Genomic DNA, 11,784 nt, shown 5'->3' on the forward strand with positions numbered 1-11,784 from the left:
TCTCCAAGCTTGAGAAATGAGAGAGTAGAGACCTCTATTTATAGGATGAGAGAAAGAGTAGTGGAAATTTGGTCATTTTCCCTTGGTTAATTAACTTGTGTTTAATTGGTACTTAAATGGCATTTAAATGGTAAAAATGGTAAAATGAGGTTTAAGTGGTTTTAATGAAGGGATTAATTTTGGTGAGGTGGAAAATTGGTAAAGTGATCAAATAAAAAAGGTGCCAAAGTGATGTCAAGCTTCCTTCCTTATATTTTTTGAATTTTGCGCACAGGAAATCGATTTCCCATAGGGGTAAATCGATTTCTACCTTCAATTTTCAAAAAATTTTCTTCTTGCACTGTTTTGATTTTTGCCCGATCTTTTACCTGTAAAACATAAACAAGAGAAACAAAACACATATTTTTTTGTATTTTGGTTAGTATTAAATAAATAAAAGCTAAAAGTGCTTGATGATTCCCCTCAGAGACAATTACAGTATCAAAGATAGAGCCTCACAATGGTGCTCTTGATTAATGATTAATATGCAATTGATGTATGATTTTAGGGTCAAAAATTGGGGTATGACACTTATGTGCTTATTATGTGGTTGCAATTTATATGCTGCGAACGTCTTGCATTTTAATTTTGCAGGTATTCTCACGCGTTCCCTGGCCTGCAGGGACTCTATTTCCAAGACCATGTCCTTCCCACGAAGGACACCTCTATTTATGCACGTTGATTGGCCTCTCGATGGCCATGAGACTTGGTGACTGTCATGAACAGTCACCCCGCGCCTGCATTTACGCACTCCCTAGCCTGTAGGGATTTCCTTCTATATCTTCGTATTTTACAACTACGCGTCCTTCCCACGAAGGACATCCTCGTTTATACACGTCGATTGGCCTCTCGATGGCCATGAGATCTAGTGACTGTCTTGAACGGTCACCCCGTGCTTACATCTACGCATTCCCTAGCCTATAGGGATTCTATTTCTAAAAAAATTGCATCCTTCGCACGAAGGACATCTTCGGTAGCATACGTCAATTGGCCTCTCGATGGCCATGAGATATAGTGATTGTCTCGAACGGTCACTCTATGCTTGCTCGTACGAACTCCCTAGCCTGTAGGGATTTTCTTTTACGTCTTTGTAATTTTACAACTACGTGTCCTTCCCACAAAGGACATCCTCATCAACGCATGTCGATTGGCCTCTCGATGGCCATGAGATTTAGTGACTATCTCGAACGGTCACCCCATGCTTATTCCCGCGCACCCTCTAACTTGTAGGGTTCTGGATTCCCATCTATACATCTTTCATCCCTAGCCTCTAGGGATTTCACTTCATCCGATATCATCCTTAGATAGGTTGTGTTCCGCATAGAGAACCTTCCCACAAGGGACAACTTCATTGGCATACATCGAATGGCCTCTCGATGGCCATGAGATTTGGTGACTGTCTTGAACGGTCACCAGCCGCTACCTTCTGCATACTCCTTAATCTAAGGGATTTCCAATGGCGTGTCATAACATCTATCTTGCAAGGATTTTGCTAGGGTCTAATGTCACCTCTAAAGCTATCCCTTGTGTTATATGTCACACGTCTGCATTGCATATAAGCAGTCATAGCGTACAAAAAAAAGGGAGTCTTTTGCATACGCATGCATTCGCATCTTCATGCATTCATACATTTACATTTGCATCTTCACCCGCATCCACACTTACCGTGCTAGCCGATTTCCTAAGACTCACGAAGATAATCAAAGGATCGCAAACTATGGAGAAAGGAAGATAAACTATTGGGGATGAGCTTGGTCATACAAATGGAAAAAAGGAATGCTTTTCACCACGCCCTCCGCATGTCCATGCCTTTCCGTAACAGGTTTATAAATACAACGAAGGTTATTATCGAGCAAGGATTAGTTCAACAAAAGAGTTCCCTCATAGATACACTCAAGGGGTAACTAGTTATAAAGGGGTTCGTCTTAGAACATATCAAATTTATAAGGACGCTTTACGATAACCTAGGGGCAAGGATTTAGTCCAACTGGGGCAAGATCCTAAACGAAGATGCGTAACTACAATGGAGGGAAGGCGGCATATGTTAACTCCACACCAAGGGGCAAAAGGGCCTTGGGTCTTCTTTATCAACCTACAAACTCTGAAGGTTGCGAATGGTGTAGCACTATCCTTAGAAAAAGCAAAAGAGGTTCAGTCAAAGGAAACTCATGAAGTTCCGATACGACGAAAACCCACCGCTGACAATTTATCCCCTACAGGTTTGACGTGCCCAAGGAGAATTCGATGTTGCCCTTTTCTTCTACAAGTATTAGAACTAAGGAGTAAAACAAGGTCAACAGATCCGCAAAAGAGATTGTCCCTAGGATCAATAGGTTTTGTTATGCTCATAATCTCAACCCCTATTATCGCTAAGTGTTATTCAGGATAGAAGTTGTGCTTTCGGATTAGCAATTCTAAGGGGATGACCATGCAGGTTTTGGAATCAATTTATTCACTTCATTCGCTCACTACTACGATTTTCCACTCGCACACTTCTATGCTATTTTCAATATCAGATTTAGGATTATCAACAAACTTAAGGGAGAATGACGAATACAAATAACTAAGTCCCGCTAAACGTATGCTTTCGAGGTAAGACCGAACCGACGATGTACAGGCATTGTTTCAATTCCCAAACAGTGGAGATAAAAGGATGTTAATCCCTCGTTACCCCCTCGAGCCAGGAGTTGGAGTTTGTTTCTACTTTTCAACTAAACCTTGATTTCAACCAAGGGCATGGTAGATTTCGACTAATGCAATGGTGTATTTTAGTTGTCAAGAGAATCAGTCAATCCAAGCAAGGATTCAGGAAAAGGGTCAAGCAAAGGGTCAAGCAAAGGATCAAGCAAAGGTTCAAGCATATCTTCTCCCTCGCGTTCATCCAAGATTGAGGAAGCAATGGAGATAACATTCACAACATCTTCTTCCTCAACACATCATTCAAGATCGAGGACGTATCAAAGTCGAAACTTACAAATCAAAGTCAACATGGCAGTCACAACAGTCAATATCCAAGGATCAATATTTCAAAAGGAGCATGCAAAAAAAAGGAGGAAAGCACTCGCTAAGTCAAAACGGAAACTTCCATAAAAGGAAATAAATATGACTTAGGAAAAAATTGGGGCATCCCGATGGGTCAAATTCAAAGGAATTGGCTCACGCAAAAATAAGGGATAGAAAAAACAAAGGCGAAATACAAAGGATAATCTTGTGACTGCTAAATCATCAAAGCTTCTCATCAATGCTTGGATCTCTACAACGCTTTTCATCGGTGCTTGGATCTCTGCTAAGGCTTCTGCTCAACATCAAAACTGAAACGATTCTCTTACATACAAAACACGCTCATTGGATTAGGCGAATTTTTAGGATTTGGAGAACATCCAGGAGAAAGGGGTGGGTTAAATAAATTTTGAGCCTTATATCCATTGTTTCTTAAAACCGTGAACCAGGCCAAGTTACAACATGCAAAAGTCCTAATTGAGGCAAGGTTAACTACGAAAGCATATTAAGCAAGATTTTGTTATACTGACTCCTAGGTTTATTAAAACTATTTCTAACCAATACGCTTCTTCAAGCATTCATTTCTAATCATCCAGTCCTAATTCATAACGGACTTCGATTTCAAAACTTGCATACGCATCGCATTGGAGTTACTTCTCAAAGGGTACAACATCATCTACGAATATACACTTAGCATCAAGGAAATCTCGAAATTGGTTAACCAAGGGAGACCACTTCTAATAAAGACCTGTGCATGGGGGAACCACATCTAGAGGGTTTTCCTAAATAGGGGCAAAAATTTCAAGGATCACAGGTGCATGCAATCAAACATCCTATTCACTAGGGGCTTTTCTTCCTAAGGTTCAATCGACTTGGGGGCACATCTCGAAGCAGTAGCAAACAGGGGCATGTCAAACATGGGAAGAATTCAAACTCAAAAGGATAGAACACTATGGATAGCCCTCCATATCTTGGAGATCAAGGGAATACCCTTCAATCTAAACGCTGGAGTACATTGGTACGACAAGGTTATTTCTCGGGGCACTTCCTTCGTGGCTTGAAGATCATAGGCATATTTTCCACTAAGCATTGGGGCATTGGATATCAAATCCATAAGGTAAACAACTCAAAGGGTTAAAGGCGTGGAGAACCTCAAAAGGTTAAAGGTGTGGAGTATTTCAAAAAGCCAAACTGGGGCAAGGCGCACAGCAAAAAGAAAAGACATCTTCATACTTTACAACATCGAACAAATCTTCCTCCTAACTACGATCTTCAAAATAAGGGATTAGGAAGTCGCGCTAGCATCACATCCCACCTTATCAAACAAACCTATAACTCCAGCGAGCTATATACGCTTTTTTTATCAACAACCTATCATTGGAGCATCATGCAAATACATATAAGTCATGCATTACATACATTGGTTGATACATTACACCATACCTTTTAGGTAGTCTTCTTTAAGATAAATCTTACGATCCTCTCTAGGAACCTTTTCAGGTAGTCTTCTTTAAGACGAATTGTCATCCTTTCTAGGAACCTCTTCAGGTAGTCTTATTTAAGACATTATTTTTCTAAGAACCTTTCTAGGTAGTCTTCTTTAAGACAATCATCGTCATTCCCAATAACCTTTTTAGGTAGTCTTTTGTAAGACATTCTTTTTCTAAGAACCTTTTTAGGTAGTCCTTTCAGACATCTTTCAGCCTTTCCAGGCAGTCTTCTTTAAGACATCCCTTATCCTCTGCTAAAAAAAAACCTTTTCAAGTAGTCTTCTTTAAGACAAATTTTATCCTTTCTATGAACCTCTTCAGGTAGTCTTCTTTAAGACAAATTTTCATATCCATTCCAGAAACTTTTTCAGGTAGTCTTATAGAAGACATTATTTCGTTCCACTCATTACATCAATCAACATATACAGGAGCATAAGCATTATCCACATACATAAACATTACCAAGTCGGCATAAGCATAGCCGTGGTGTAGGTGCAAATACGATTTAAATAGGTTCAATAAGGAGATAAAATCTTAGGATTGACATCAGCATCAGCATACATACATACACATTAGCATATGCATGTCATCTAGTGCATTCACATACTACAAAAGCCCAGTTTCCAACCCTCGTGTTGTGATAGGTGTGTTTTCCGACCCTCGAGTCGTGAGTTTCCAACCCTCGTGTTGCGATAGGTGTGTTTTCCGACCCTCGAGTCGTGAGTTTCCAACCCTCGTGTTGTGATTGATCTGTTTTCCGACCCACGTGTCGTGAGTTTCCAACCCTCGTGTTGTGTTTGAGGTGTTTTCCGACCCTCGAGTCGTGAATGTCCGACCCTCGAGTCGTGAGTTTCTAAATATATCGTTTCCTTTCCGACCCTCGAGTCGTGAATATTTGACATGCTATTTTCTCCGAACCTCGAGTCGTGAGTCTCCAAACAGGTGAATCTTTTTCATGCAGGTACGCTTGTCAGAACCATGGCAGGCAATTCCTTTGATACAGGTAAGTTTGCTAGAACTATAGCAAATGATCTCTTCTTATGCAGGTACGCTTGTCAGAACCATGGTAGGTAATTCCTGTGGTGCAGGTAAACTTGTCCGAACCAGGGCAAGTGACTCCTAATGGTGTAGGTGAAATTTGTCCGAACCAGGGCAAATGATCCAAATGGTGTAGGTGAAATTTGTCCGAACCAGGGCAAATGATCCAAATGGTGTAGGTGAAATTTGTCCGAATCAGGGCAAATGATCCAAATGGTGCAGATGAAATTTGTTCGAACCAGGGCAAATGATCCAAATGGTACAGGTTAAATTTGTCCGAACCAGGGCAAATGATCCAAATGGTGCAGGTGAAATTTGTCCGAACCAGGGCAAATGATCCAAATGGTGTAGGTGAAATTTATCCGAACCAGGGCAAATGATCCAAATGGTGCAGGTGAAATTTGTCTCAGCCAGGGCAAATGATCCAAATGGTGCAGGTGAAATTTGTCCGAACCAGGGCAAATGATCCAAATGGTGTAGCTGAAATTTGTCCGAACCAGGGCAAATAATCCAAATGGTGTAGGTGAAATTTGTCCGAACCAGGGCAAATGATCCAAATGGTGCAGGTGAAATTTGTCCGGACCAGGGCAAATGATCCAAATGGTGTAGGTGAAATTTGTCCGAGCCAGGGCAAATGATCCAAATGGTGCAGGTGAAATTTGTCCGAACAAGGGCAGATGATCCAAATGGTGCAGGTGAGCTTGTTAGAACTATGACAAGTAATCCTATTGGTGCAGGTGAACTTGCTAGTACTATAGCAAGTGATCCTTTTGGGGGTTCACAAACTACGGAAACTTACTAGAACCATAGTAAGTGGGGTTCACAAACTACGGAAACTTACTAGAACTATAGTAAGTGGGGTTCACAAATTGTGAAAGTTTGCTAGCAATATAGCAAGCTAATCAAGTCCTCGCTATGTAAGACTCAGGCTTTAGCAAGACGATTCTTTTCTCTCACACTCGAGCACAAGGTTTTACAAAGGGTTCCTCAATTGGGTTTATCACGTTAGTCCCTCGGCAGTGATCTTCTCCAAAACATCATCAATAACAAACAAGGGTTTTATTTTTCTTTTTCAAAATTACTAACATACTTCAACTAACATAACTAACAGTCATGCATCATTCAATTACACACCTCATTCATACATACTGCACATACATACATTGCTTTCATTTATTTTGAGAAGCTCACTGCATCATGCATCGCATGCATCATAACATTGCATAAAATTCAGGTCGCCTTTTTAGGCCATACTACAATCAAAGCAAGTGGTTCCTTTCGAAAGCATCTGCTTCGCATTAAAAAAAAAAAAGAAGAGGGGGGTATTTACCTTGGGTGGCATCTGCAAGCCCATCTCCCACGGAGTTTCTTCCTGACTAGTGCAAATTTCAGGGCATTTCAGTGTTCAATCATCTTCTACCTTTAGATCACGATAAGCAGACGTGTCTATCTGACTCTTCAGGTTTAAGAAGATTGAACAGGGGCAGCTGTCATACCCCAAAATTTTCCCTCCTCTTTTCATCTTCGATGACTCAAGGTTCAAGGGTATTCTCAAGTCACTCTCTCCTATCCTAAATTAGGGTTTTTTATAGGAGAAAGTCAACTCAACTTTGACCGGTCATAAATCTCGCATGGTTTGTCACAAATTCTCCAACCAAAGCCTATTCTCAAGGAAATTTCATCCTCTACAACTTTTATGTTGGGCCCAAGATCAAGAAATACACCATTTGGGAGATATGGACAAAAACATTACAGGTCCTTCTAAAAGTCAATAAAAATACCTTTTGAGTCAAAGCACATAACTTGAGCATGGAAGCTTCAATTGAGATGAAACAAAAAGGGTCATTTAGAGGACACTCTAGGCTTTCTAAAATGATAAAGAACATCTTCATAGGACCAAAATTGAGAGAGATACGCATGGTTGAAGTTGAGCAATTTTCAAGGGATGCATGAAATTCTAATTGACCAAAACTTGGTTTTTGGGCTAATGGGCCTAGAATTTTGATTCCAAACACACCCATGGCCCTAATAAGAACCTATAAATTCATTCATTTATTTTTGTAACCTTTATTCATATTTATTTGGATTTTATGCAAATAAAAGCTAAATAAATTAATTAAAATTACAAAGCATATGAATTAATTTTCATGGCTTGGTTACTAATCCTATAAAGGCCCATATAATATCAAAAAATAGTCACAATTTCGTTTGCATGGTCCATGAGGTAGATTTTCCAAATTTGGAAAGGATTAAGTTGATTTTTCAATCAAATTTCACTCTCTCTATAAACTTAATATCCAAGCCCAAAGAAACCCTAATGAGCCCTCATATATTCTAAAAATATTCATTAAAGAGGGGGAGGACGAAAATAGGAGGCACCAGGGCTAAGGTTCAACAAGAGAAAAATCAAGAATAGGAATAATTAGATGCTTGAATTCTAGTTACTTGCAAGGCCAAATATCCATCCCACGTTGTCCCTGAGGTAAGAACAGGTGAGTTTGGTTCGATGTTGAGCTTCTATAACGCCCATAACGCGCATAATAAATTTCACATAAACATGTTGGTTTTTGATTTTCGATTTCGTTCATACATGATGTCTACATGCGATTTAGCGATTGGGATAAGCTTGTGTGTTGATCTAGAACAGGTTTGACGTGTTAGACTGAAGCTTTGAGCCCTAAATAGGATCCACCATTGATAGGGCAAGTAAACTATCAAGCTTCGAAACCATGCTTACTGACTGTACCAGACCGTGAGAGTATTACCAATGGACTCAGAATGTTATAATAAAGTGATATGGGTTGTTAATGTTTTGGTTTCGTCGTTGTTTGCAGGTGTAAGATCATGGGCATGGCTGGTTGCGAATTCAAGGAAAATCCGCAGGTATATGTGCAACAAAAATCGTGGCTGATTCCGCAGGTGCATGGGGTGGAAGAAGATGAATAGTACCCATGGATGAGGGGTACGCGTGGAGCTTTCTATTTGCGTGGTCCACTTTTCCAATTATCTCTCTCCACTGCCATCACGCGTGTCACGAATCTATTGGGGAGTCAACAATTCAACCCCTTCTCTCCCATTGCTATTGGTTCGTGCGTAAATTAATGGGTCCCACGTCTGTAATTCTTTGACTAATCCAGCAATCCACCCAGGTTCCTTTTTTATTTTATTCAATGCATTGTTATAATGACTTAAATGCGCAGCCTGGTTGGTAAAAGGGATCTTCATGTCACTATTAAGACCTGGGTTCGATCCCTTGGTCCATATTATATTTTGGTCATTATTCCCTTCATGTTCCAGCGTGTTGCTTCAACACAAGACTGTGATACATCCTCAACTATGCACCATTTGATCTCCTATGGTCCAAATCTAACGTACGCCAGCATGCATGTCCACCATGCACCTTCCAAAGCTCCCACACAGGATTGAAGCCAGGTTCTTCTATATTATTTATCTATTTTATTTTTATATTTAGATTAAATAATAAATGTTAGTTTTTTTTAATTAATTTGCTTAAATTAGGATTAAGATGATAAAATAGGATTAGGCTAATGACTAGGGTTGAGGGTTTCTCCCGATTATTCGATTATTTCGACTATTTGATTTAATTGATTTAATTATTTTAATTACAAAAATCACAAAAAACCAAAGTTATATGCATTAGGTTTTGCCCAATCCACTGCCCATTTGGCGAAAACATTAACATTAATTCTCTCTTCGACCCGACTAAATCTATTAGTCGCAATGACGAGAGATAAAACGTAAATAATTGAATTCGTTGTCATGTACTAACCAAATCTATTGGTTACGAGAGGCAATGATGAAGGTAATTCAAAACTACGATAAGGTAATTCAAAATACCTTCGAACTTCGCATTTCAAAAACTACGATAAGGCCATTCAAAAAGTCTTCAAACCATATCATATCCAATTCAAAGGCGTACAACCCTGTGCCCGAACTACGTTGACTCTGATTCTCCCTAAGGAGATACGTAGGCACTTGGTAACAAGGCGAGTCCCCTTCCCTAAAACCTCAATTCATCCAAATCTCACTTTTCGCCCTATTCATTGCTTTAGCTATTAAACCCGAATGTTTTGGCCATAAACCTTTACCTTAGAACAAACCTTAGGAAAGGGTTAAGGGTGCCTAACACCTTCCCTCGACCTGATTATAATAACTTACCCCGAATCTCTTAACTGCGTAAGGTTTCCTATTCGCCTTGGTAGAATAGGTGGCGACTCTAAATTTAATTTTTAGGGCAGGTTGCTACAATTACCAATGACTATTTCACTCTTAATATTTTTTGTGTTGCATCTATGTAGCAATCGAGCAGGTATGTCGAAGTCAGCTAAATTGAATGGCAAGGGAAAAGTCGTTGAAGTCACTAATGATACTGCAAGATTGCGTAAGAAAGGCAACGGCAAAGGCCAGCATTCTGGAAGTGTACTCCACAAAAAGCGAGAAGAAATTTGGTACAAGGTTGTGGAGAACCCGAAAAAATTGAGAGACAACGTGCTGGTAAGTCATTACTCAACCGTGTTGTATTTCCCATTTGGTTTGCAATTTTTACTTTGTGCCATTTATTTAGAAGGGTTGTATCATTTTTGCAGCAAATTCCTGCAGCTGTTATACATGCATGCATGACTGGTGGATCTCGACCAATACGTTTGCTTGACTACGAAAAGGGTGTCCCCTATTACTGTGAGCTCAGAAAGAGGAAAGACAACATCGAGAGGTTTCTTTGTGGAGCATGGAGTGATTTCTGCAAGGACAGAGACCTTAAGAAGGGTGACGCGTTGCATTTCTGTATTAAATATTCACCAGTGGATGAAATTATGGTGCTGGTGGAGCGTGCAAGCGCGAAGTGACGTAGCACTCGATGTGGTTCTGGTGTCCTGTGTGGCTTTCTGATTATTTTTGTTTTGTGTAGTTGACTAGGTCATCCTTGATGTTTCTGTAATGTTAGCAGCAGATTTGTGGTTGTAATATTTTGTGTACTCCCTTAGACAAATGTTGGTTTAAGTTTGCTGTGGTTTTTTTAACTATTATGTACATTGTTTGTAATGAATGTTTGGACAACGTTATTAAGTTTGGTATTTTGATTATAATATATGGGGTTGTATGGTGTAGGTCTGATATATACATTTGGTGGAAAGCTCATAGTTTACGTACACTTATAAACTACACGCACAAAACTGTGTAGCTAGATTAATAACAATATCAAGTGGGGTCCGCTTGTTGTAAAATACTCCACAACTTGTGTTTTTCGGCAGGTGGGTTACTAAATGGAATCATGTTCTACTGTTAACATGTGACTCTTTTTTTTAAATAATATTCTTCACAAACCCAATACTCTTTGTCAACACCTACTTTCACCACTACCACCATTAGAACAATAGTGAACTTGGGAGAACCAGTCATCTCAAACATAGATCTCCTAGGCAGTAACTTCTCCTCCATGGTAGGAAGCGTTGTAAAGCCAATGTTAGAGCTGGTAGATACTCTGGTCATTGCTAAGGTATCATTCCAAGTAAGTATGGTTTCAAGTTATACATCCTAGTACAATAATTAAAGTATAGTGTGTTTGTTCGTAAATTGTAAGGTAACTCTTGCTAAAGGTCATAGTACATCCATTGCAGCCATATGCAGAGGTTGAGCCATTGTTTGTAAGAACAAACTTTATAGATTTGAGTTTAACATGGAGGGTATTGGACAAAGACGGTACCGAAAACCACATAGAGGTGAACAAAAATGAGGATTTTCCGGTAGTTGTCGGAGGTTGGGCAGAGTTGGAGTCACAATACAAACTTTCGGCCGATGTGGTCATTTATCTTGGATATTACGGGAACAACATATTTGAGATTGCGGGTGTTCTGGATCTCCAAGCGCACGAAGACTTACCAACCTTTCACAGCAGGTTCACGAACCGACCAGGAATACAAGTGTTTGATGTGATACTGTCATCTAATATGGTGTCAACCCGCAAGCTAGTTGAGTAATGATAATGTTAAGTTCCACAACGTACGATCATTTATTTAACGATTTTTGATCTTAAACTGAGCAAGCTATATAATATGTCAATTGTAGAAATTGGTTCCCGCGTTTGGCCGCATACTGCGAGAGCATAACTATGAGGTGCTGACATTGTGTGGCGACAGCGGAAGCACAACCATTTTGCTAATTCTCAACGTAGACGACAGCAACCGCACAAAATTAGGAT

This window comes from Vicia villosa, unplaced genomic scaffold (genome assembly GCF_029867415.1).
Source record: "Vicia villosa cultivar HV-30 ecotype Madison, WI unplaced genomic scaffold, Vvil1.0 ctg.000109F_1_1, whole genome shotgun sequence".
Classification (NCBI taxonomy): Eukaryota; Viridiplantae; Streptophyta; class Magnoliopsida; order Fabales; family Fabaceae; genus Vicia; species Vicia villosa.